The 25,075-nt window shown below is 38.4% G+C and overlaps 1 pseudogene; it reads right to left on the reverse strand.

Moving 5' to 3' along the window:
* Nucleotides 1–2,553: 2,553 nt before the first annotated feature.
* On the reverse strand, nt 2,554–23,824 carry LOC124775301 (annotated as a pseudogene).
* Nucleotides 23,825–25,075: the final 1,251 nt, after the last annotated feature.

Here is a 25,075-nt window from a genome sequence, read left to right on the forward strand (position 1 = left end):
ATAGATATAGATCACAAGAAATCTACTGAGATATAAAGGGCAATATATTAGGGAAAACCAGTAGATTACCATCCCGTTTTCAGAATACATATAGTACATACACATTTGCAACATGTAGCTTACATTCTCACTTTTCATCTTTGCTCCTGTATATATAACATTCAGCCTACATTATCAGTTTGCATATTTTCTATGTCTACAACATAATAAACCGATATACTAAAATACAACATGCAGACTACATTGATTATCATTTTAATCTTTCTTATTCTGTTACCCTTTTAAATACAAGTATAGTCATCAAAATCAACAGAGAAACACCAGTTTTTTTAAACATCATCTTTGGTTATAATTTGAAAACTGTACGCATTCTCACACCATGCTCATTCACACATTTTGAGCAACATATTAAAACACAATCACAGAATATATGCCTTAAATTATGTTAGTCTCATCTCATAAGCATAATTACATTACCGCTGTCTCTTAATTGTTTCGGATCTTTGCTGCTTGGTATAGATGAAAACTGTCTCCAGCACAATGGCGATACGAAGAAAAGTGTGTCCTCACATGATCTTGCTTATCACAAGCAATGTCATCAAAAATTCAAATCGAAACGGTAGCACTTCATTTAATGATCTTACACGGTCCTTATTGAAAATATGAAATATCCAATACCATTCAAGTTTTACACACATGGACTAGAAATTTATACATATATTGCTGAAGAGAATTTTAGTATGTCTGTATATCCAGATGTTCTTAAATCTGAGACGTTGTCACGAAGGTGTAGGTTAATAACCACATTCGTTTTCCACAGATGAAAGAACCAGATACAGCGCGAATAATTACATCTCAAAGTAAATGACATTTTAGCGATTTCGAGGTTGTAATAGAGTATGGTCGGTAGTAGTATAACACCCCCCTGCTTCCCGGGATTTGCGAAACTACAAGTTAACAATTACCGTGAATTATTAATTTACACCCGTGTCGGGATAAGGCATCCGAATCCGAAGTAAATAATGATTATTCCGCGGGAAACAGGAGACGTTATAACTTGATCGTTATTGAATGAGTAATTTCTTTCAATAACGATCGGTAAATGAAATAATGGAAATAATTTGGAAATCAATTTTACCAATGGAAATTTTGCCGAAAGAAATGATTAAGTTGTAAAAGCAATTAAACAATCGATCGCCAGCTCAACTGATGAGCGACAGTACCGTTAAGTACGTGAATAATTTTCTCAAAAATAAAGTTTATCTGTTTGTAACGCAGCAGGTGGAACGGGAACTTTTACGTAAGCGCTGTATCAGGCTCAGTAGTCGTATAAGATAATGTCATAACTATCTGACTACACTTAAACATTAATGGTTAACTTTCAATAAGTATTTTAATAGTTATTTTGTTCATAATTTGACAGCTAAGTGCAATGCTGACAACACTGATAATTATCCATCGAGATTTTGAATAATGGACTCTCATTCTGTCTTTAAAATTACGTACTTTGCACAGTTTAATCTACTGATAACGAAATATTTTGCCAATCATTCATTATCTATGTTTTGAATGATAATAATTCATTAATTGGACGATTGTCAGGTGGAATAAGCTTTATAGTTTCATGAAATATCCTTGAACAAACTTCAGCTGAATATGCATTGAAATAAATCTTAATAATCAAATTTATTACTTCAGTCTATTATTAAGTTATTACGGTTGGCGTAAGTTTGTTAAGTGCAACAACTAACTACGATAACCAATCGGTCAAAACAGTCTGAAATTTACTCTTCACCGTCTAAGCAAATAATTTGATAATTAATATACTTTCTCTTGATAATGGCGTGACACACTCGGTTCAATAAGGTAAGGATCGGAAGGAACTTACTTGGTGTTATTGTCGGGTAGAATGTAACTGCAACACTTCGATTATAAAGTGCTTGTTATTAATTGTTCAACTTCAGAGAAAAGCACAGTCACTAGCAAGCCTTCTACAATTTTATCCTACGAAAATTACGTAGATCTTACTTCCCTCGTTGTCGGTGGATCGACGGACGTCCACGGCGGCGACACAATGTTGCAGCGGGCTTTTACTGTTGCGACTTGGGCCCACAGTGCGCTTCACATTTAAGCCCTCGTTTCTTCAGCACTATGCCCATTAATCCATAATAATTTGCCCGGCCATGCTTCCAGATATGCCGACCATTACTTTCCCGTCGTACTTAGATCCACACACTAGCCGTTAGATGTAACACAGCTAGGCATAGCAGCACTCGACTGTACGTCTTACTCCGAGCACGGCGTCACTGCTACTACTGCCCGCTGGCGCGCTCCCGCGCCCAGAGACGCGACAAAACAACCTCTCTGACTTCAAAGTTAACTAAATATGCCCTGACTTGCCAGTGTTAAATATTACACAATTTGAACACAGTATTTACAATACATATTTACGCTAGACAATACATCGTATACAAACAGTTCCATGTGTTAAGTAAGCGAAAAAATTCATAGCAAGGATTGCGTTGTAGCGTCGCAGTAGGACTGTTACGAAGTTCAAGTTCGTTCTTTCAGAATTGCATCTTCTAATACAGCTGCTGCTTCTTCCTGTGTAGGAGGTAAATCACATGTCTTTCCCATGATTGAGATCAATTCACTTCCACTCTTTAATGTGATTCTCAGGGTCCTAAAAGGTATTTTATAATTTTCAGCAGCTCTGTAATTGATAAACCTTCAGCAACAGCTTTTTTCGCTTTTTTAGAATCTTCTACATTCCATTTAGCTTTATCTGTCTTCCTTACATATTTTATATCCATCTGAAACATAAAACATAATACACAAATGGTTACTACTTGGTGGGACCCTGATGGTCCTTAGACATTAGGACTGTCTTTACCCTTCAGTCACGGTGAGTACCATTACCCCAGATATTTTTAGGGCAATTGTGGTCAGTTTACTGTATTACTACCATTGCCCTTGATCATGGTGACTAACATTATCCTAGAAAATACTGGGTGTGGCAATCACGGTGGCTTCTGTTATCGTATACGCTTTAAATCCTTAATAGACAGATATGAGTTATAAAAGCAGGACTTACCGTGATGATGTGTGATCTTTTTATGTCAGCAGAAGCACTGAAACGAGCTATTTACTGTGACCTGTACTATGGCTTTGTTTACAACAAAGATTCTAAAAACACTCTATCTCGCTCAACATCCAAACAAGAACTGCCAATAGGTCTGCACCATGTCTCTTAAATATAGAAGGATACTGGGTTGCGCCTGTCATTTCAAGTACTATGGAAATGAGGAGAATAGGCAAAAACTGATATGATTCTATTGCTTTCAGTGTGCATCAGCGTATACAGGATTTTCCAAATAGGCCTTTTTGTATATGAACAGCAGTATATGCTCTTTCACAATGTACCATCACGACATTACTAATAGCGTAACATAAAACAGATCTTGAATCTCCAATACCAGTGCGTGGTGCAAGAAATATAACCGCTCAACAGCAGTGACCGCTCAGCAGACAGTGGGCAATAGGCAATATGGCTCAAAGGTCGTCTGTGTCGTCATGTACTTACACGCCAATTAATGCCAGCGATATGGATCTATAATTCAGTGGATTACCTCCATTTCACTCCTTGTGTATTGTTGTGACCTGTGTAGCTTTTCATTCCTTAGGTACATATACTTCGTCGAGTAAACAGTAGTATTTCACGGCTAAATATAAAAGTATTACAGCAGCATACTTCGAATGGAACCTGACTGATGTGCAGCGTGATTCGAAAGACTTCCTTTTGTTAAGTGATTTGCGGCATTAGGGACACACAGATGCCTGACATTATGCCAGCGAAACAAGTGGCGCAACAAGTTGCCATCCTACCTTAAACATTCAGGCACAAACTAATGACGGGAGACCGGTGTCCTTTCTACAGTGGATAAGGAGCCTATGCGCATGTCCGATACTTTGCTCCACTATTGGGTACCTGATTCACTGTTGGTAACAGTTACATGGGATGCTGGTGCATGTTTTCGTCAGATTTCTGCTTCGCTCGGTATGACTGAGCGCGATGAGCAAATATTTTATAAGTACTTGTACTGAAAGCTTCGTTATTCACAAAGGGAAACAATTCTTAAAATTCCATGCAACGAAAACAGTTGTCGAATCGATTCCAAATTAGCCACACACCGTCGAAAAGTTACCTCCAAAAAGGGAGGTTATAAACCTCTTGCAGTATGGTACGGATATTATTGAGAGGCTACGATATCTGATAATAAGAGACAACTGTTTTATCATACAGGAGATCGCAGAATTAATTGGAATCAGCCAATTCATGCTCTTTTATGTTAGCATTTGAACGTAAGCAGTGTGTGTGTGTGTGTGTGTGTGTGTGTGTGTGTGTGTGTGTGTGTGTGTGAAGCTTGTGACCAGCTTCATTTCACAGAACATGGTTCAAAAATGAAATGGCTCTGAGCACTATGGGACTTAACATCTGTGGTCATCAGTCCCCTAGAACCTAGAACTACTTAAACCTAACTAACCTAAGGACATCACACACATCCATGCCCGAGACAGGATTCGAACCTGCGACTGTAGCGGTCACACGGTTCCAGACTGAAGCGCCTAGAACCGCATGGCCACACCGGCCTACCACAGAACATGAAGGGGAGCCATGAGTGTACGAGGATCACATGCTACAAAAAGCAGAGTCATCGTAATGGAAATATTTCTTGTCACGAAATCTGAGCAAAATAGAATATGTCTATGTGAGAAGCAAAATCAGAACGTAGTTGAGTATTTTCAGTGATGTGGAATTGAGAATCATCCATATGAACATTTGTAAACAAGTACTGGCAAGAAATTCTATGCCATCGTTGTGGTGGGGTTAGACGCTATATATCGGTCCTCTAAACAGCAAAAACCTGACAGCTGCATCACGACAATTCTAGGAATCATCTGCAGCTCAAAATTTGTTAGAATCGGAAGCAGCATTCAGAGAACTACTTTAACAATCAAAGTACTCAGTGACAATGACGAAACAAGAGAGGATTTAACATGTAGAAAGGCAAGATAAGTGTGTCTTCAAAAGAGAAATTTGCTAACATCGAATATCGATGTAAATGTTAGGAAGTCTTTACTCAAGGTACTTGTCCGTTGTGTAGTCTTGGACGGAAGTAAAACGAGGACGATAATCAGTTCATACACTGAAAGGATAGAAGCTCATTAAACGTGGTGCTACATGAGAATCCGGAGATTAGGTGAGTAAGTCGAAAAATTAAAGAAGAGGTACTGAATCGATTTGGAAAGAAAATTAATTAATGAGGCAACCTGAAGCAAAGAAGGGATTGCTTTAAACGACACAGTCTGAAATATCAAGGAATAGTTTGGTAATGGAGGGGAGTCCAGGGAGTAAAAACTGAAGTGTGAGACCAAGACTTGTCAACAGTGAGCAATTTCCAATTCTATGGCAACGAGTGATTCGGCGAGCTGTCAGCGGCTGTAGCTTGTAAACAAGATATTTGGTCCTGCTGAGGACAGGCCAGAGGCTGCTCCTGTGACTGGCTGGTTAATTTTCTGAGAATACTGGGGGTGGTGTGAAACGGAGACAGCGGATACCGTTGGCGGCAATGGGAGGATACATCAGAGATGCCAGACTTCGCAGTATGTTAGATAGTGGCTACCTCAGAATAGTACGAAATCTCAAAGCAAATACTCAAAAGTCACATAAAAAATCGAAGTATAGTGTGGTGATCACTACAACGAGGACGTGTATTGCTGTTCGTCATTACTTCCACCTTTATAATATAATATACCGTTAACACTTTGAGCTACAGTGGGTGTACCAGGAGAAGTGGTCAATATTGTCGGATGTGAGGGAAAATATCATTCAAAGCTAAAAAGGCTACTAAACGTAAATCTAAAATGCATACGTTAATAGCTATGAGCAGTTCTTCATCTTAGATTCTACGAGACAAATCTCTCCTACTGTACGCTTTCGTCACTGAAGGTCACACTTCGTCATCTATTAATTTAGGCTTAATTATAGTATGTTTCAATTGTTGGAAATAATGCAAATGTATCAGAACAATAGTTCCTCCGCACATACACTCACAATGAACGCAACATGTTGCATCGTTAAGAGTTCTCTATTTTTCAGTATACTCTTTTTATAGCTTTATAGATTTATTGGTCAATTAATTAGTTATTCATTTGGCTGATAAGACATAAGCCACGTGACAATCCTGCTTCTTATGTAAATTTTAACACCACCGTTCTGCAGAGCTCAAAGATACGCTTCTTATGAACAGGTCACATTTATTTTTAATTGTTAATGTATGTGGTTTTATTTGCTATTTTTGTGCTAGCAGAAGAGCCAACACCGTGTTACGAGTGGAGGCCGAAATGCACGCGTTTTAGTTCCCGCAGGCTGGCGTGAGGAAGGAAGAACTATACTGACGTGAGGTCTGGAACATAACAAGGAATGAGAATTCAGAAAGCGGACGTAAGTAGTTTGATACTTAACTTTAATCCATTTATGATGAACGTCGCTCTTGACGGTAGATGAGTCACAATATTATCTGTTCAGAATACATTCTTGAAGAAAGTACTTATAGTAACAGAATATGGCGCCTTGCTAGGTCGTAGCAAATGACGTACCTCAAGGCTATGCTAAACTGTCGTCTCTGCAAATGAGAGCGTATGGAGACAGTGAACCATCGCTAGCAAAGTCGGCTGTACATCTGGGGCGAGTGCTAGGGAGTCTCTCTAGACTAGACCTGCCGTGTGGCGGCGCTCGGTCTGCAATCACTGATAGTGGCGACACACGGGCGCGACGTATACTAACGGGCCGCGGCCGATTTAAAGGCTACCACCTAGCAAGTGTGGTGTCTGGCGGTGAAACCACAGTTATAAATGTTGAGCGCGTGTGTGCGTGATTTGTATTTGAATAGTGACCAAATTACTAGACTTGGAATATTGTGTGTGATCTCAGAAGAACTAGCAAACGAAGACGCTCCTCTTACAATATGCATATTACTGGAAGTTGTGTATATTTTAATGGTACGTCAATTTCTTCAATTTATGCATTTTAGAGGGGTTAGAAAAAGCATAACTGGGTGCAAATAGCCACTCGTGGTCATTCTGTTCCAAGACACGATGGAGGCAACTAGCGTGTGAATGTTGATTTGGATTGATTTGTACTTCTAAAGTGATATTTTTTACAAGTGAACTAAGAATCTGGTAGAATTATTTCAGTTGCTTTTGAAATCTGTTATGGTTTAACTTACATGAATCATTATGGGAAGATAGAGATGTTTATTGCATTCTTAAACTTTAAATATAAGTGCATTAGCAACTGACTTGTGAAGAATTTATGCGGTTTGCGACTTCATAATAAGCGCATTTGAGATAATTAGTACATTTGCAAGAATATGCTTCCGTTTCTTTTGTATTTATGCAATCTTAACTGCATTTAATTTGTTATTTTATTTAATATATGCGTTATTTGCATATTTCTTGGAGAGTGAACTTTTCATTTTTACTGTGTGTGATTATTAGATGAATAAATCTTCAAGTCGTTGAAATTCAGACGTCAGGTGTAGACTACCATTAATTATCCGAATTGATATATCGTTTATCACTTTTAATTTTTAACTATCCAGGTACTGTTTTTTGTTTAGTTCAGAAACTTGCCACACTTAGAATGTTTTCCACTGCAGAATTACTTGCAAAACAAATTGTTGCGGGAAGTTTAACAGCTGGGTTGAAAGCAGACGGTGCGCTATCTGGCCTACGACAAATAGTAAGCTACTCTTTAAACTGGGTCTAAGATTTTTCCGCCTTGTTGTAGAAGGTATACATTTCATCTATCCTGAGATGCGCTGTGTTAAAGGATTAGTGGAACGTGCTTGAGCTGTTTCGACACGAGCGAAGGGAATTCACACTTGCTTGTCTCTTCTGGCAAGCAATGTGCGATAACTTCTCGTTACGTCGCAAAATGGATGCATTGCAGTGGTTACACGGAAATGAAGACGCCTGCACACGATACACTAGCGCCAAGAGCTTCACCAATCAAGTCCTCGGACTTAAGACCACAACAACAACAACAACAACAACAACAGCTTCTTCCAAGAAACTATGCCCCAGTTGTTAATTTTGACCCATTCAAAAATGGCAAGAAATGAATGAAAAGCAGATAACACGCTAAGTGCATATGTTGTCAAGTGACAGAGGAGCTTGGGGCAAATAAAAGGTTTTTTGCTCTTTAAATTGAAACTCTCATATTACACATCTAACAGTAACAGTCTGAATATTGTGCTGTTGGGAGGAGGTGTCCATCTCTTTCTTTTTCTTTAATGATTTTGTACTCCGTCTTGACACGGACAATAAGAACATGTGTCACAACTGACCCCAATACTTTCCAAGGCTTCAGACCAAGATTAACAGTGTTCTTGTGACTGTATTAAGCTGTACAACTACTGACGTGCGGTTAGCAGAAGCATCCCTGCAGTGACATAGCCTCTGTTCTCTGCAGCGTGCATATCGTACTGTGGTTGTCTGTCAATGGATTGCTGAAAAATGTGCTACAGTACACCCTGTTTATTAGCTGCTACAAATCGAGGGAGCCATTTCACACGTTGTTGAACAAGATACATATCTGGTAGCGAAGTATTATCCGAATATAGGAAGTTACAGTAGACATTTGATGCGTTGACCTGTTGAGAGAGAAATGTTCACACATGGTCGAGTGCTTCTGCCATGAGTGGTCTGGCATTGGTCGAATACACTGAGGTCTCGCGTGTCACGCATATTACTGATGATTGCCTTAAAGAACGCTTGTTCAGCTTTTTTTTTTTATGTATGATCATATGATTCTAAGGTATTGTAAGGACATTACTTGTCCAGCACATTCTGATTCAGTTCGTCAGTTGTGGAATCTAACTGCAACTTCTGTTGTGTTGTTCTGATTATCGATGTTATTTTCTTTGGTAGTCCCTGCTGTAAGAGATTATCATCCACATCACATTAACAATATATCTGTTTTTATCCATTGGGCGACTGTGCACTATCTGACCACTTACAAAGAGTTTCCAAAAACTTAATCGCCATAGAACAAAGAATATATTTATTGAAGCTAATTTTGAAATAGCTATGCGATGAAGTGGGGCTTAATGACAACACCTTGATACACAATAATGTCAAAAATACGTAATGCTTGAAACTCAGATAATAAGGACATACAGAATATTTAGTACCACAACCCTTCAAAATGTTTTATGCAGCAGAATCACACTTAATATCGGGTATCATGATGTTGTTATCGCTTGCTATCATGGGTATTTGGGAATGATGTAAACTTCGAGATGGTTCACGAACTCTTGCATTTCTGAAGGAAAGCTGTGTGGAGCCCTAGATGTCTCCTTTGACGCAACTACTGAATGGCAGTTCATGTCCCCAGTCCATCTTAGATGTACTTTATTGGATGCTGGTACGGAAACCTTGCTGATGGCACGTCCTTTGGCCCTGCCTTTCTTCCACTTTTTTTATTTTTTCAGGCAGACGCATGTTATTAGAACATTTCCATTAGGACGGAAAGACCCTGTGTTCATTGATGCTTAATAAAGAGGGTTGACAGTGGAATTCAGTGCTAGCTAGATGCATGATGGAGTTAGAGGTGATGGAATTGAGTCCATGTTTTGTCTGACAGAGACCGTTTGCTTTTTTTGTGGCATTTCGGAGAATCATGTTAGACGTGGGAGTTCGTAACAAGCTACAACACATTGTCCCAGGGGACATCAGCAGAACATTTTACTACTGCTGTCGCTGGCTCGCGACGGACCAGCGCCAGGTTATTTGATCTCAGCCGAGAAGAGTGCATTCCTCCAATTCCTCAGGCATCTTCATGACGTTTCATGTGGATCTTCCTGCGAGCTCTGTACCTGATAAGCTTGTGAAAACATTTCGCCACATAGGTTAGCGCTGCAGGACGTCCGACACTGTTCATATTGTTGAAATGGCTCTGAGCACTATGAGACTTAACATCTGAGGTCATCAGTCTCCTAAAACTTAGAACTACTTAAACCTAACTAACCTAAGGACATCACACACATCCATGCCCGAGGCAGGATTCGAACCTGCGAGCGTAACAGTCACGCGGTACCGGACTGAATCTCCAAGAACCGCTCAGCCACAGCGGCCAACTCCGACACTGTGTCGCCTTGATAGCAGTCGAGTTTTTCCGGGGTCCCGTGCCGTACCCAAACGCCGCTGTTTTCCACACACGCAAAATAATATTGTTTGAATTGGAACGCCGGCTGTAATGCCACACAGTGTACCGGTGGACGCTTGCTTTGTGGCATGAGATGTGTTAAGGTCAGAGGAACAGATTTTGCCCCTCTTCTAAAAGGGGTCTGTACAGTACCCAGAGAGATACCCGAATGGCGCATGAGAGCGCTACAGTTTGATTGGGGATCATTAGCTTCTTTTCGTGTACTCCACATGAAGTGTTCTGTGGACTTGGTGGAGTGTGTGGATTCGGGCGGTGGCCGCAAAGGAAAGAGGAGCGTCGAAGAGTAGATTCTGGCAGTAGCTGCGGACAGGGAGGAATCAGTTTGGACTCGGGCACAAAGGTGAACCTGGACGAAAGAAGGAGACGGAGGTCCACTGTTCGATTCGACACAGAGGTGCAGTGATCACCACCTTCTAGACATTTACATGCACAGGGAGAGTATTTTGCAGCATCGGCATTACCAGTCTTTAAGGTCAGTTTCACGAAATGCAGCATTCTCATACAACAGCAGCAGTCACTGTTCGACCTAATCATATTGTGGTATCTTCTCGGTCAGCAGTTTACAATCACTGTCAAAGAAATTAGTTTGTCAGATCGCGTTCTCCATAATTAAAGTCAGAGTTTGAGTTAATTTTCAGCACTTTTTCCAACTTTGCAACCATACATCAGTACACGATTTATTTGATGTCCCATTTCCTTGATGTTCATTGAAAATAAATATTCGTTATCTTGAATGGCATCTACTAATTAGTTAGACAGAATTCATTTGCTGACTTTTATTAATTTCATTAATGTACTTGGCGAATTGTACTAGCATCCAATTACCCTGAAGCCAAATGTGTGACACATTATACTGCAAACTGAAGTGGGAGTCAGTACTCGACAACTGATGTAAAACACAAATGACGTGATGCTCCGATCCACAGTTCTGGAACCATCATTTGCATAACTGATGTGCACTGACGAGGCTTTGCAGTGGGCTATTGTTAAGTTTAGTGGTGGATGAGCGGTTCCCTACCAGAGTTTGGTGGAGCTGCAGACGATGTAGCAAGGCAGTTGTACATTATCTAACGTTCTAAAATGACCTATGGCAACTTTTGCTGACACGTGAAAATCAGCCAGATTACTTACAAATGGTCCCGACTCTGTTGCGATACCCCATTTTCTTGATGAGGGCAGAAGCAAGATAAGTGGTTTCACATGGGCTGGAGAGGCTACAAAGATCACTAGCTCTACACATCCAGAGTGCCTCTCCTAAGAACCGCCAGGCTCATTTTGTCTAGTGCTTCGGCAGATGACATTTCGTTATGGCTGTGTATAGATGGAATCAGCCTAAGCAATAATTCCCATCACGTGTCTTACCTAACGAGGTAGCGCGGTGGTTAGCACACTGGACTCGCATTCGGGACGACAACGGTTAAAACTCGCGTCCTGTCATTCTGATTTTGGTTTTTCGTGGTTTCCCTATATCGCTTAAGTCAAATGACGGAATAGTTAATTTGAAAGGGCGCGGCTGCTTTCCTTCTTCATCCTTCCATAATCCAAGTTTGTGTTCGTTGCCAGCGCGACGATAAACAATGAAGTCCTCTTCCTTCACCTCCCTTCATTTCTTGCTGAAAACAAAAAAATTTCTTAATGAAATATTATGCACTCATTCGACAGAGCAGACACAGATTACCATAGTGCCATATTCTTATTATAAATATGTGTTGACGAGAACAGACAAACATATTTATACCAGAACTGTAGTAGCGACTGAGTGGCACTGCTACACCGTTTTACTTTTCCGACTTGTCCTGTCTCGTGTGCCATTCCGTGCCAAGCTGTACGTCTTCCACCGCCTTGCAGCAGTGCTAATATATCGTTGTTTGAGCATTACTTCTTATGACGCATGCCACACTAGATTAATTTTCGGCTGTTATGTCAAATGGATGCGTAAGGTTTTATCAAATATTTTGCTTGCAAAGTCAAATAAACTGAAATTTTTCTTTGACTCTGAGGTTCGCATGAAACACGAGGTGAACAGTGTTTGTCTGGGCTCGTAGCATCTACACATCACGAAACATAGTTGTACACATCATAAATAGACATTAATGTCCACATTGTAAATGAAACTCTGCGTGTAAAGCTCTATGGTCCCTGCTGAATGACAAAATAAAATTGTATCAGTCCATCGCCAAACCAATCAACTATCGCAGTTGGAATGCGTTCACTGAATAGTCCCCTCACAAACTGTATTCGTTTGATGTGAGTTCTGAATCGCTAGGAGGTTGCAAAGACGTTTATAAACGGGGTAACAATTGTTATATTCTTTGGCTCGTAATGTGAAAATATTTGTTTTCGATTTTGATTTTTTTGTTTAACCTGATCTGATTAGAACTATCAGTCCCTCTCTTACAGCGGATCACGGTTCCACGCATACAATATGTACACTGCGGGTGAAAAAGATTAGTACACCTGGAAAGACGACGTAGGTTTTGATCCGATGACGAAATAGGCCCCCTGGGGGACAGTAGACGTACAGAGAATGAGTTCAAGGTCGTCCGCCAACAGTGGCGTTAAGTACCAGAGCGCCATCTGTGTCTACCCTTCAATACGGAATGCTCGTAGCCAGAGGCCTCCGTGTGGTGCAGACGTGTGAAGCAAACAGGCAACGATGTCATGGAGACGCAATCGTTCTTCCTACAGCTAATGGAGCGAGTTTGAATTGAGTAAAACTGTGGCCTTCCAAGTGGTGGAGTGGTCCTTTAGGGGAACTGCCTCACAAGTTTGATGTACTGCATCAGTTGTGCAAAGTTGACCACTATCAGTGGTCACGTGAAAATTCCCACACCTGCAGACGAGGTCCTGGGCGTCCACGCAGCATTGACGCCCACCAGGATCCTCATATTGTAATGTCAGCAGTAGCAGATCGTACAGCCACCACAGTACAGATAAGAGGGCTTGTAAGCTCAGATGTGTCAACAAGGATTGTTGCGATCCATTTATTAGCAGCGAAACTACGGGCACACACACCTCTAGCCCATCTTCCACTCACGCCGCAGCACTGAGGTGCACGGCTCGGCTGGTGCCGTCAGAGGATCACTTGAAAGACGGAAGGCGCGCCGTGTTCTCCAGCGATGAAAGCAGATTCTGCCTGCACGCAAGTGATGGTATTTTGTGCGTACGATTTACACATGATGAGCATTCGTGCAAGACACACTGGCTCCACCCCAGGCATTATGCCCTGTGGTACGATAACCTACATCTCTCGTGCATCTTTGGTGTTTCTCGAGGGGATGCTAACCAGCGCTCGGTACGCACATAATCCGTTCTTTTGCCGTTCTTGCAACAGGAAAGTGATGTGTTGTCTAACATGATAATGTTCGCCCACACATCGCCCATGAAACTCAACGTCCTCTGTAAGATGTGCAGCAACTGTCCTGGCCAGCACGATCTCCGGCCTTGTTGCCGATCTACATCTACATTTACATATATACTCCGCTAGCCACCAAGCGGTGTGTGGCGGGGGTCACAATTCGCGCGAAAGTCATATTCCTCCTCCCCCTCCTCTCGATGTTCCACTCGCGAATCTCGCGATGGAAAAACGACTGTCTGAACGCCTCAGTACGAGCTCTAATTTCCCTTATCTTTGAATGGTGCGCGATCTGAAAGTTGGTGGTAATAATATATGCTCTACAACCTCGGCGAAGATCGGATTTCGGAATTTAGTGAACAGACCCTTCCTTTTAGCGAGTCGTCTATCTGCAAGTGCGTCCCACTTCAAACTCTCTATGAGATCTGTGACGCTCTCGCAATGGCTAAATGTACCTGTCACGAATCTTGCCGCTCTTCTTTGGACCCTCTCAATCTCTTGAATCAGACCCAAGTGGTAAGGGTCTCATAAACAGACGAACAATACTCTAAGACTGGACGAACTAACGTATTTGTAAGCAGATTCCTTTCTTGAAGGATTGCATCGCTTCAGGATTCTACCAATAAACCGCAATCAAGACTTCGCCTTGCCCGTTACTTGTGTATTCTGATCATTCCATTTGAGATCATTTCGAATAGTCACACCCAGATACTTCACGGATGTTACCGCTTCCAAAGACTGGGCATTTATTTTGTACTCGTACATTAATGGGGATTTCTGCCTTGTTATACGCAGTAGGTTACACTTACTAATGTTGAGAGATAGCTGTCAGTCATTACACCACGCATTTATTTTCTGCAAATCTTCATTGATTTGTTCACAACCTTCGTGTGATACTACTTTCCTGTAGACTACAGCATCATCGGCAAACAATCTAATGCCGCTGTCAATACCATCAACCAGATCGTTTATGTAAATCGTAAAAAGCAGCGGATCTGTTACGCTGTCCTGGGGCACACCTGAAGTTAGGCTTGTTTCTGTTGAAGTCACTCCTTTCAGGACGGCATACTACTCTCTGTCGGTTAGAAAACTTTCTATCCAACCGCATATGTCATCTGATAGAACGTAAGCCCGCACTTTTTGGAGCAAGCGACAGTGAGGAAATGAGTCGAACGCCTTTCGAAAGTCTAGAAATATGGCAACAGCCTGGGAAGCGGTATCTAGAGCCTGTTGTATATCATGCACAAAGAGGGCCAGCCGTGTCTCGCATGACCGCTGTTTCCTAAAACCGTGCTGCTTTCTGCAGATGAGCTTCTCAGAGTCTAGAAGGGTCATTATGTCTGAACACAAAATATGATCCATGATTCTACAAGAAATCGATGTCAGTGAAATTGGCCGGTAATTATGTGCATCCGATGTTCTCCCCTTTTTATAGATTGCTCTGACCTGGGCCTTCTTCCAGTCCCGTGGAACTGTTTTACAATCCCAGAAGCACTAAACACTATGTCAGCCATCCTTGCGTTTGTTCGACAAATGAAAGGGGAGATGGTGCTACCGTAAACGAGTTTTTGAAAGATGGGTTCAGAATTTTGGCCTTCTGTTTATCGTCATCCGTTACATTACCCATCTTGTCAGCAAGAGAAGGTATTGAATTATTTGTAGCGTTCATAGATTTTATGTACGACCAAAATTTTTAGGGGTTATATTTACAATCTGCAGATAAAATATTGCTTTTAAATTAAAAAAAAAAAAAAAAAACTCTCATTGACCTTTTGACAGCTGCTTTCATTTCGCAAAATTTCTGTTTGTCAGCGGGGCAGTGACTACGTTTAATACGACTGTGCAAAATTCTCTGCTTTCTCAGCAGCTTCCTAATATGATTGTTGTGCCAAGGAGGATCCTTTCAAAAATGGTTTAAATGGCTCTGAGCACTATGGGACGTAACTTCTGAGGTCATCAGTCCCCTAGAACTTAGAACTACTTAAACCTAACGAACCTAAGGACATCACACACATCCATGCCCGAGGCAGGATTCGAACCTGCGACCGTAGCGGTCGCGCGGTTCCAGACTGTAGCGCCTAGAACCGCTCGACCACTTCGGCCGGCGTGGATCCTTTCCCTCCCCTACATTTTTGCTAGGCACATACTTCTCTAGCACGTGGTGGACAGTACCTTTAAATTCCGACCAAAGATGCTCAATATCTTTCTGTAATACACGACGGAAAAAAATTAGCACAACCTTGTAGAGGTTTCCATTTGACTTAAGATTTATTGTCGCAACAGTGCAAGTGGAGTAGACGAAATGATTACATTTACAGATGAACACCAGCAATCGAGCACGTGTGGGATATGACGGGACGAGAAGTAAATCGTGCGACTCGTTAGCCAACAGAACTACGTTGAACAGGTCGAGCAGGCGTGGAATGACGTATCCCAGGACAGTATTCGCCATCTGTATGAGCAACTGGATACCAGAGTTAGCGACTGCATTACCGTCCTTACCGTCCTTAGAGGCTCCACCGCTTACTAATATGCGTGTCTCAGCATGGGTTGATACGTGGCACCTCAGAACCACTTCTGCTGCTAATCTGTAAATGTAATAATTTCGTTTACTCCACTTGCACTGTTGGAACAAAAAATATTGAGTGAAATGGAAACCTCTACAAGGAAGTATTTATTTTTTTCCGTCAGTGTATTACATCATCGTTACCTAAAAAAATAACACTTTTAATATGACAAGTACTATTAAAATGATTTTAGTGCCTGCAGTGGCGGTATGAGTAAATTATACTGACTGTGAACTAACAAAGCTAATACTGGCATTACTTACACTACTGAAGCTGTGGCCACTAATATCGATAATAATACTAATACTTATAACAATAATAATAATAATAATAATAATAATAATGACAATAATTGTAGCATTAATAGCAATAATGATAGTGGCAGATAAAAGAAGTATTTATTGGTCTACAAAATACTTGTTTTCTGATAAAGCGAGTTCTGGAAAAAGGAAATTTAAAGTGACTACATAAACTAAGATACTAGGAAACGAGATCAGGTTAGAAAGAGAGACGTACAATTGCAACCCGTGCAAACTGGGACAATGGTAATCTTATCGTTCCTTCGAGAGCTTTGTTATCGCCTGTCTTATAAAGCTGGAGATTTTATTTAGTTCTTTATTATGGTGTGGGAACTTGTTCCAGAGTCGCATTCCCGCTACAGAGAAGGCCTTCGAGAAGATGGCTGATCGATGGCTTGGGACAGAGATGGTTTTGCTCCAATGAGAACGGCTGTTGTTAAGACAAGAGCGTTTATGTCGAGAAGAGTTATGAGGGACAATGTTCATGGATAAGATAGTAGAGAAGACAGAGGATGTGGAAATCTCTGCGCTTGTCTGCATGCCATTCAGTAGGGAACACTTTGAAGGTATAGGCAGCTGATCGATGGGACGCCCACGCAGCAGGGTTGGGTCGAAGCGTGCCCCACTTATGGCGACACAAAGCACTTCTGCTTACGCTACTGTTTCCGCCTTGCTACGGGTGACTTGCTTTTCCCTGCTTCTTGCCGCTTGTCCAACCAGGGTTATGAACACTGTGTATAGAGTTAACGTTACGTCGTGATGGCCACTCTCATGCTACAAACTACGAGCATTATGCTGAGATCACAGCGTGCTCGTGCACCTTGGCCGTAATATCGCGTCTACAGATGTACTTTCTGTCATGTGCAGACTCAAATTCCGTTGTTCAGTCAGATAGTTTGTGTTTCAAACTTGCAGAAATGTATTGGTTTTTCAGTTGTTCATTTGGGAGGTTAGCGTACGAATTTCGTTACAGTCTCACTGATTCAACATTGCTCAAAGTATTCTAGAGTATATGAAATGTTCTTTTCTTCTTATTTTCGTATATCATGGTGACATCATACACTATGTGATGAAAAGTATCCGGACACCTGACTGAAAATGACTTACAAGTTCGTACGGCCCTCCATCGGTAATGCTGGAATTCAATATGGTGTTGCCCCACCTTCGCCTTGATGACAGCTTCCACTCTCGCACGCATGCGTTCAATCAGGTTCTGGAAGGTTTCTTGGGGAATGGCAACCCGTTCTTCGCTGAGTGCTGCACTGAGGGGAGGTATCGACGTCGGTCGGTGAGGTCTGGCACGAAGTCGGCGTTCTGAAACATCCCAAACCTGTTATATAGAATTCAGGTCAGGACTCTGTGCAGGCCAGTCCATTACAGGCCTTGCATTATGAACAGGTGCTCGATCGTGTTGAAAGATGCAATCGCCATCCCCGAATTGCTGTTCAACAGGGGAAAGCAAGAAGATGCTTAAAACATCAATGTAGGCCTGTGATGTGATAGTACCACACGAAATAACAAGCGGTGCCAACCCCCTCCATGAAAAACACGACCACAACATAACACCACCGCCTCCGAATTTTACTATTAGCACTACACACTCCGGCAGAAGACGTTCACCGGGCATTCGCCATACTCACATCCTACCATCCGAGCGCCACATTATCAACCGTGATTCGTCACTCCACACAACGTTTTTCCACTGTTAAATCGTCCAATGTTTACGCTCCTTACACCAAGCGAGGAGTCATTTGGCATTTACCGGCATGATGTGAGGCTTATGACCAACCGCTCGACCATAAAATCCAAGTTTTCTCACCTCCCACCTAACTGTCATAGTTCTTGCAGCTCATCCTGATGCAGTTTAAAATTCCTGTGTGATAGTCTGGATAGATGTCTGTCTATTGCACATTACGACCCTTTTCAACTGTCGGAGGTCTCTGTCAGTCAACAGACGAGGTCGGCCTGTACGCTTATGTGCTGTACGTGCCCCTACACGTTTCCACTTAATTATCACATCGTCAACAGTGGGCTGAGGCACGTTTAAAAGTGTGGAAATCTCGCTTACAGACGTGTGACACACGTGACATCCAATCAACTGACCACGTTCGAAGTCCGTGAGCTCCGCGGAGGGCCCCATTCTCCTCTCTCACCATGTCTAATGACTACTGAAGTTGCTGATATGGAGTACCTGGCAGTAGGTGCCAGCACAATGCATCTAATAGGTGAAACATATGTTTTTGGGGGTGTCTGGATACTTTTAATCACATAGTGTATATCGTGGTCCATCATGGGACAAATTTAAATTCATTGGGTATTGTTTATTTATTAATATTAAGGAATATCGCTCAGGAATCTTTGATTTATTTTCCTTCCCAGTCATTTATAATATCAGTGCAAATTTTTTTTCAACTGCAAACATGTTCTCACATATTCTTGAGACTGTACTTCATTGAGCATGAATTTTATAACGAATTCTGATTTCAGTGATATTACTAGTCAAATTGGAAACGACTACCTTCAGCAGACATTACAGCATTCTTTGCAAGGTAAGCTAGCTTCGCTGAGACTTGGAAACATCGAGATCCTACAGATGATAGAAAAATCCTTCCACAGGCCTGATGAGATGCGTTCTGATTCCAGACTGAGCAGTGCAATTTTTCCTCATATCTATGTAATTATGTAGTTATGTAGTTCTCAATTCGTTCGAACAATCAATCATTCATAACAGGAAACACAGTCATAACTCAGTCACTCAAAGTGATTCAGAAAGTTTACTTGTTAGAATGAAATCAGGCGATGATTCTTCTTTTCTGCAGGCTCGTGCTTTGCGGCTGTCTGCTACTCTGTACAAATGAAATGCCTCGTATTTTGGGAGTGTTGTATAATCAGTCGGGTAACCTCAGACCAAGTGGATATTTGGCTTTGATGAAGTTTAACCTTCCGAAGAAATAATGGAGCTCTTGGATTATTAAATGCAGGTTCGTATCCAGTCTTTCAGAAGTTCCCTTCTGATTAATATCATTAATTCTCAAATGTCCTATATATATATATATATATATATATATATATATATATATATATATATATATATATATATATATCCCCTCTCATATGATTCTCCCTATTCATTATATTTTCGACTACATTAATTTTATTTAATCAAATAAACTTTTTCTCATTTAAACCAAATCTTATTAAATGAGCAGAAAAAAGGGCAATTGATATAAAGAACTTGAATTGAAAATGATAACAAACTTATTTTCAACATTTGATCTATCAACTAATATCTACAATTTATCATTAAATTGAACTGGAACATTCTTAGGATTATTATTAATCCCATCAATGTTTTGACTTACACCATCACGAATTAATATTATTTGAAATAAACTAAACTTAACCTTATACAATAAATTTAAAACATTGCTAGGACCAAACACATTTAATGGAACAACATTCATCTTCATTTCAATCTTTATTATAATACTATTTAATAATTTCATAGGATTATTCCCTTACATCTTTACTATAACAAGACATTTAGCATTAACATTTGCAATCGCTCTACCTATATGATTGAGATTTATGTTATTTGGATGAATTAATCATACCAATCACATATTTACACACCTTGTTCCTCAAGGAACACCACCTGCATTAATATCATTTATAGTATTAATTGAAACAATTAGAAATGTCATTCGACCAGGTACGCTAGCAGTACGACTAGCAGCAAATATAATTGCAAGACACTTACTATTAACATTATTAGGAAATACAGGACCATCTATAGCAATAAACTTAATTTCACTATTAATTATTGGACAAATACTTCTGTTAATTCTAGAATCAGCAGTAGCAATAATTCAAGCTTATGTTTTCTCAATTTTAAGAACTTTATATTCTAGAGAAGTATACTAAACCTATGTTAACAACTCACTCAAACCACCCATTCCACTTAGTAGATTACAGACCTTGACCATTAACAGGAGCAATTGGAGCAATAGTTCTAGTATCAGGATTAGCAAAATGATTTCACCTATTTAACATTAACTTATTTATAATCGGATTTGGAATTACCCTACTAACTATAATCCAATGTTGACGAGATGTAGTACGAGAAGGAACATACCAAGGACTACATATGGGATTTGTATCAATTGGATAACGATGAGGAATAATTTTATTTATTGCATCAGATGTACTATTCTTTGTTTCATTATTCTGAGCATTTTTTAGAAGAAGACTAGCACCTACTATTGAACTAGGGATATTATGACCCCCAATAGGAATCCAACCTTTTAATCCTATACAAATTCCATTACTTAATACAGCTATTCTTTTGGCATCAGGAGTAACAGTAACATGAGCACATCATAGTTTAATAAAATCTTATCATACTCAAGCATTACAAGGACTATTCTTCACAGTATTATTAGGACTATACTTAGAGCATACGAATATTGAGAAGCACCCTTCACCATTGCAGACGCAGTTTATGGATCAACATTCTCTGTTGCAACAGGATTCCATGGTCTACATGTAATTATCAGAACAATTTTCTTATCAATGTGTCTACTTCGACATTCAATAAACCAATTCTCACCAAGACACCACTTTGGATTTGAAGCAGCAGCATGATACTGACACTTTGTAGACGTAGTATGATTATTCTTATACATCTCTATTTATTGATGAGGTAGATAATTGTTTTTCTAGTATAAATAGTACATTTGACTTCCAATCAAAAAGCTTGATATAAATCAAGAAAAACAATCATAATTTTATCTACAAGAATTTTTATTAGATTTATTGTTCCAATAATTGTTATAATCCTTGCAACAACATTATCAAAAAAATTAATTAATGACCGAGAAAAAAGATCACCATTTGAGTGTGGATTTGACCCAAAAAGATCAGCACGAATACCATTCTCACTTCGATTCTTCTTAATTGCAGTAATTTTCTTAATTTTTGATGTAGAAATCGCACTAATCCTTCCAATTGTAATTATTTTTAAAACTTCAGACATTATAATCTGAACAGTATCAACAATATTTTTTATTATAGTATTACTAGGTGGACTATACCATAAATGAAATCAAGGAGCCTTACAATGAGCAGAATAAAGGGTTGTAGTTAACTGTAACATTTGGGTTGCATTCAAAAAGTATTGATATAATCAATCAACCTTAAATAGAATAAGAAGCGAAATATTTCAGTCAGTTTCGACCTGGAAGGTTGGTAAATAAAATACCCTTATTCTTATTAATTGAAGCCAAAAAGAGGTGTATTACTGTTAATAATACAATTGAACTATAAAGTTCCAATTAAGGAAATGTAAAGCCAATATGAAAGCTGCTAACTTTTTATATTAGTGGTTAAACTCAGTTAACATTTCTAAAATTTATATAGTTTAAATAAAACATTACATTTTCACTGTCCAAATAATATATGTATATTTATAAATACCTAAAAGTAAAAATACTTAGTTAACATCTTCAGTGTCACGCTCTAATTATAAGCTATTTAAGTAAACAAATAATAATACCACCAAAATAAATATTCAAAAAATAAAAGTTAAAAGATAAATCTTAAAATTAGAATCATATCAACCTTGTATATAACTAATTAAATAAATAAATAGTCTATACAAACCTTGACCGCCAAATAATTCACCTCAACCATAATCAAATGATTTAGATTAATGATAACCCAATTTTAAAGGAACATATCTAATAAACTTAGTTGAAAGAAAAGGTATAAACCACATAGAACCAGCAAATCTGACAAAAGAAAGTATACTTAAAGAAAATAAATTTCGAGAAAAATCAAAATTAGAAATAAGATAACCCAAATAAGCACCCAAAACAACTATAGTAATAGTTAGAAACTTTAAATAATAAGGCAAGGCAATCACATGTGGAACAGGAAAAATTAACCAAGACAAAAGACTACCACCAAAAACAGCAACAAACAATAAACCAATTATACCAAACGAAATATAATAACCCTTATCATCAAAAGAAAATCTAGAATAAAAATTATTCTCACTAGATATTGAATAATAAAAAAGACGAAAAAATAAGAAGCAGTTAAACCAGTAGAAAAGAAATAAAGAAAAAAATCAAATAATTAATTCATCTTAGACAAACCATTTCAAGAATTAAATCCTTTGAATAAAAACCTGCTAAAAATGGTATACCACACAAAGACAAACTAGAAACATTAAAACAAACTGAAGTTAAAGGTATAAAATTAACAATTGAACCTATAAAACGAATATCCTGAGAATCCTTTAAATTACGAATTATTGAACCTGCACACATAAACAATAAAGCCTTAAATAAAGCATGAGCTGATAAATGAAAAAACGCAAGTTTTGGATAACCCATAGACAAAATTCTTATTATTAAACCAAGTTGTCTTAAAGTAGAAAGAGCAATAATTTTCTTCAAATGAAATTCAAAATTTGCTCCCAAACCAGCCATAAATATAGTTATACAACCAATTAAAAGTAAGAATCGACCACAATTATAAGTATCTAATATTGGTCTGAAACGAATTAATAAATAAACCCCAGCAGTAACATGAGTAGAAGAATGAACCAAAGCAGAAACAGGAGTAGGAGCAGCCATAGCAGCAGGAAGTCAAGAAGAAAAGGGAATTTGAGCTCTTTTAGTTATAGCTGCTAAAACAATTAATATAGTAATAAGCTTTATTTCAAAAGAATTAGAAATAAAATCATAATAATAAATATAATTTCAACCACCATAATTCAATATTCAAGCAATAGAAATTAAAATAGCAACATCACCAATACGATTAGAAAGTGCAGTTAACATACCCGCACCATAAGATTTCACATTTTGATAGTAAATAACTAACCAATAAGAAACTAAACCTAAGCCATCCCATCCCAATAAAATTCTAATCAAATTAGGACTAATAATTAAAAAACCTATAGAAAGAATAAATATTAAAACAATAACAATAAAACGATTTATATTTTTTTCTCCAGATATATAATCCTCCCTATAATAAGTAACCAAAGAATAAATATACATAACAAAAGACATAAAAATAAGAGACATTCAATCCAAAATTAAAGTTATAACAACCATAGAACCATTTAAATTAAAAAGTTCTCATTCAACAAAAACTCTATAATCAATTATTAAATAATAAATACCCAAAATAAAAATTATAGTTCTAGAAAAAAATAAAGAAAAAAACTCAAAGAACAAATAGAAAACAAATTCACAGCCTAAAATGAAAAATTCATATCATTGATTCCACAAAACAACATTTTTAATTAAAATACTTAAGCAACTTAAACAAAAAAATACTCTCCCTTTAAACAAAGAATATTTAAAGGCAATCAATGTAAAAGTAAAAGATGATATTCACGAAAATAACCAAGAGAACAAGTATAAACACCAGAATAATAATTACCATGCTGAGAATAAGAATACATATATAAAGTATAAACAGCTCTAAAAAAAGACAAAAAAATTAAGGCAAAAAATCTAAAAGAAGATCAAGACATAATTCTATTTAATAATCTAAGTTCACCTACCAAATTTAAAGAAGGAGGAGCAGCTATATTAGATGATCTCAAAAGGAATCATCATAAAGCCATTCTTGGTATCAAATTAATTATACCCTTGTTAATTAATAATGTTCGTCTACCTAAACGCTCATAAATAATATTAGATAAACAAAATAAACCAGAAGAACACAAACCATGACCAACCATTAAAGAAAGAGAACCTACACAACCTCATCAATTCATAGTCATCAATCCTCCAATAACCATTCTTATATGAGCAACAGAAGAATATGCAATTAAAGACTTTAAATCAACCTGACAATAACAAATAAATCTAACAATAACCTCTCCAGATAAACCTAAAGACAATCAAAAATAATTAAACTTTAAACCCAAATAAGAAATAACCTTCATAACACGAAAAATACCGTAACCACCTAACTTTAATAAAACACCAGCAAGAATCATTCTACCTGAAATAGGGGCCTCAACATGGGCCTTAGGAAGCCATAAATGAACCTAAAATATCGGCATCTTAACTAAAAAAGCAAGAATTATAAAAACATAAAATATAAAATAATAAGAAAAATCATAAATCATAAACCTCAAATAACACTAATAATAAAGGCAATCTAGCAACCAGAGTATAAAAAATTAAATAAACAGCAGCCTGTAAACGTTCAGGTTGATAGCCTCAACCCAAAATCAAAAGTAAAGTAGGAACTAATCTAGCCTCAAAAAAAATATAAAAAGAAAGAAGACTCAATCTAGCAAAAGAACAATAAAGCATTATCATTAAAATTAAGACTATAAAGACAAAAAAATTAGAATGATAAGAACTTAAATAAACTGAACCTCTAGCAGTAATTATTAAAGAAAAATTCAAAAACTAAGCAAAATCAAACTAAAAGAAAAATAATCAACACCAATATAATATCTAATCATATTCAAATCTGCATATCAATATACACAAATCATAAAAATAAAACTAGAGAGAAACATTAAAGA

The sequence above is a fragment of the Schistocerca piceifrons genome, chromosome 1 (genome assembly GCF_021461385.2).
Source record: "Schistocerca piceifrons isolate TAMUIC-IGC-003096 chromosome 1, iqSchPice1.1, whole genome shotgun sequence".
Taxonomy (NCBI): domain Eukaryota; kingdom Metazoa; phylum Arthropoda; class Insecta; order Orthoptera; family Acrididae; genus Schistocerca; species Schistocerca piceifrons.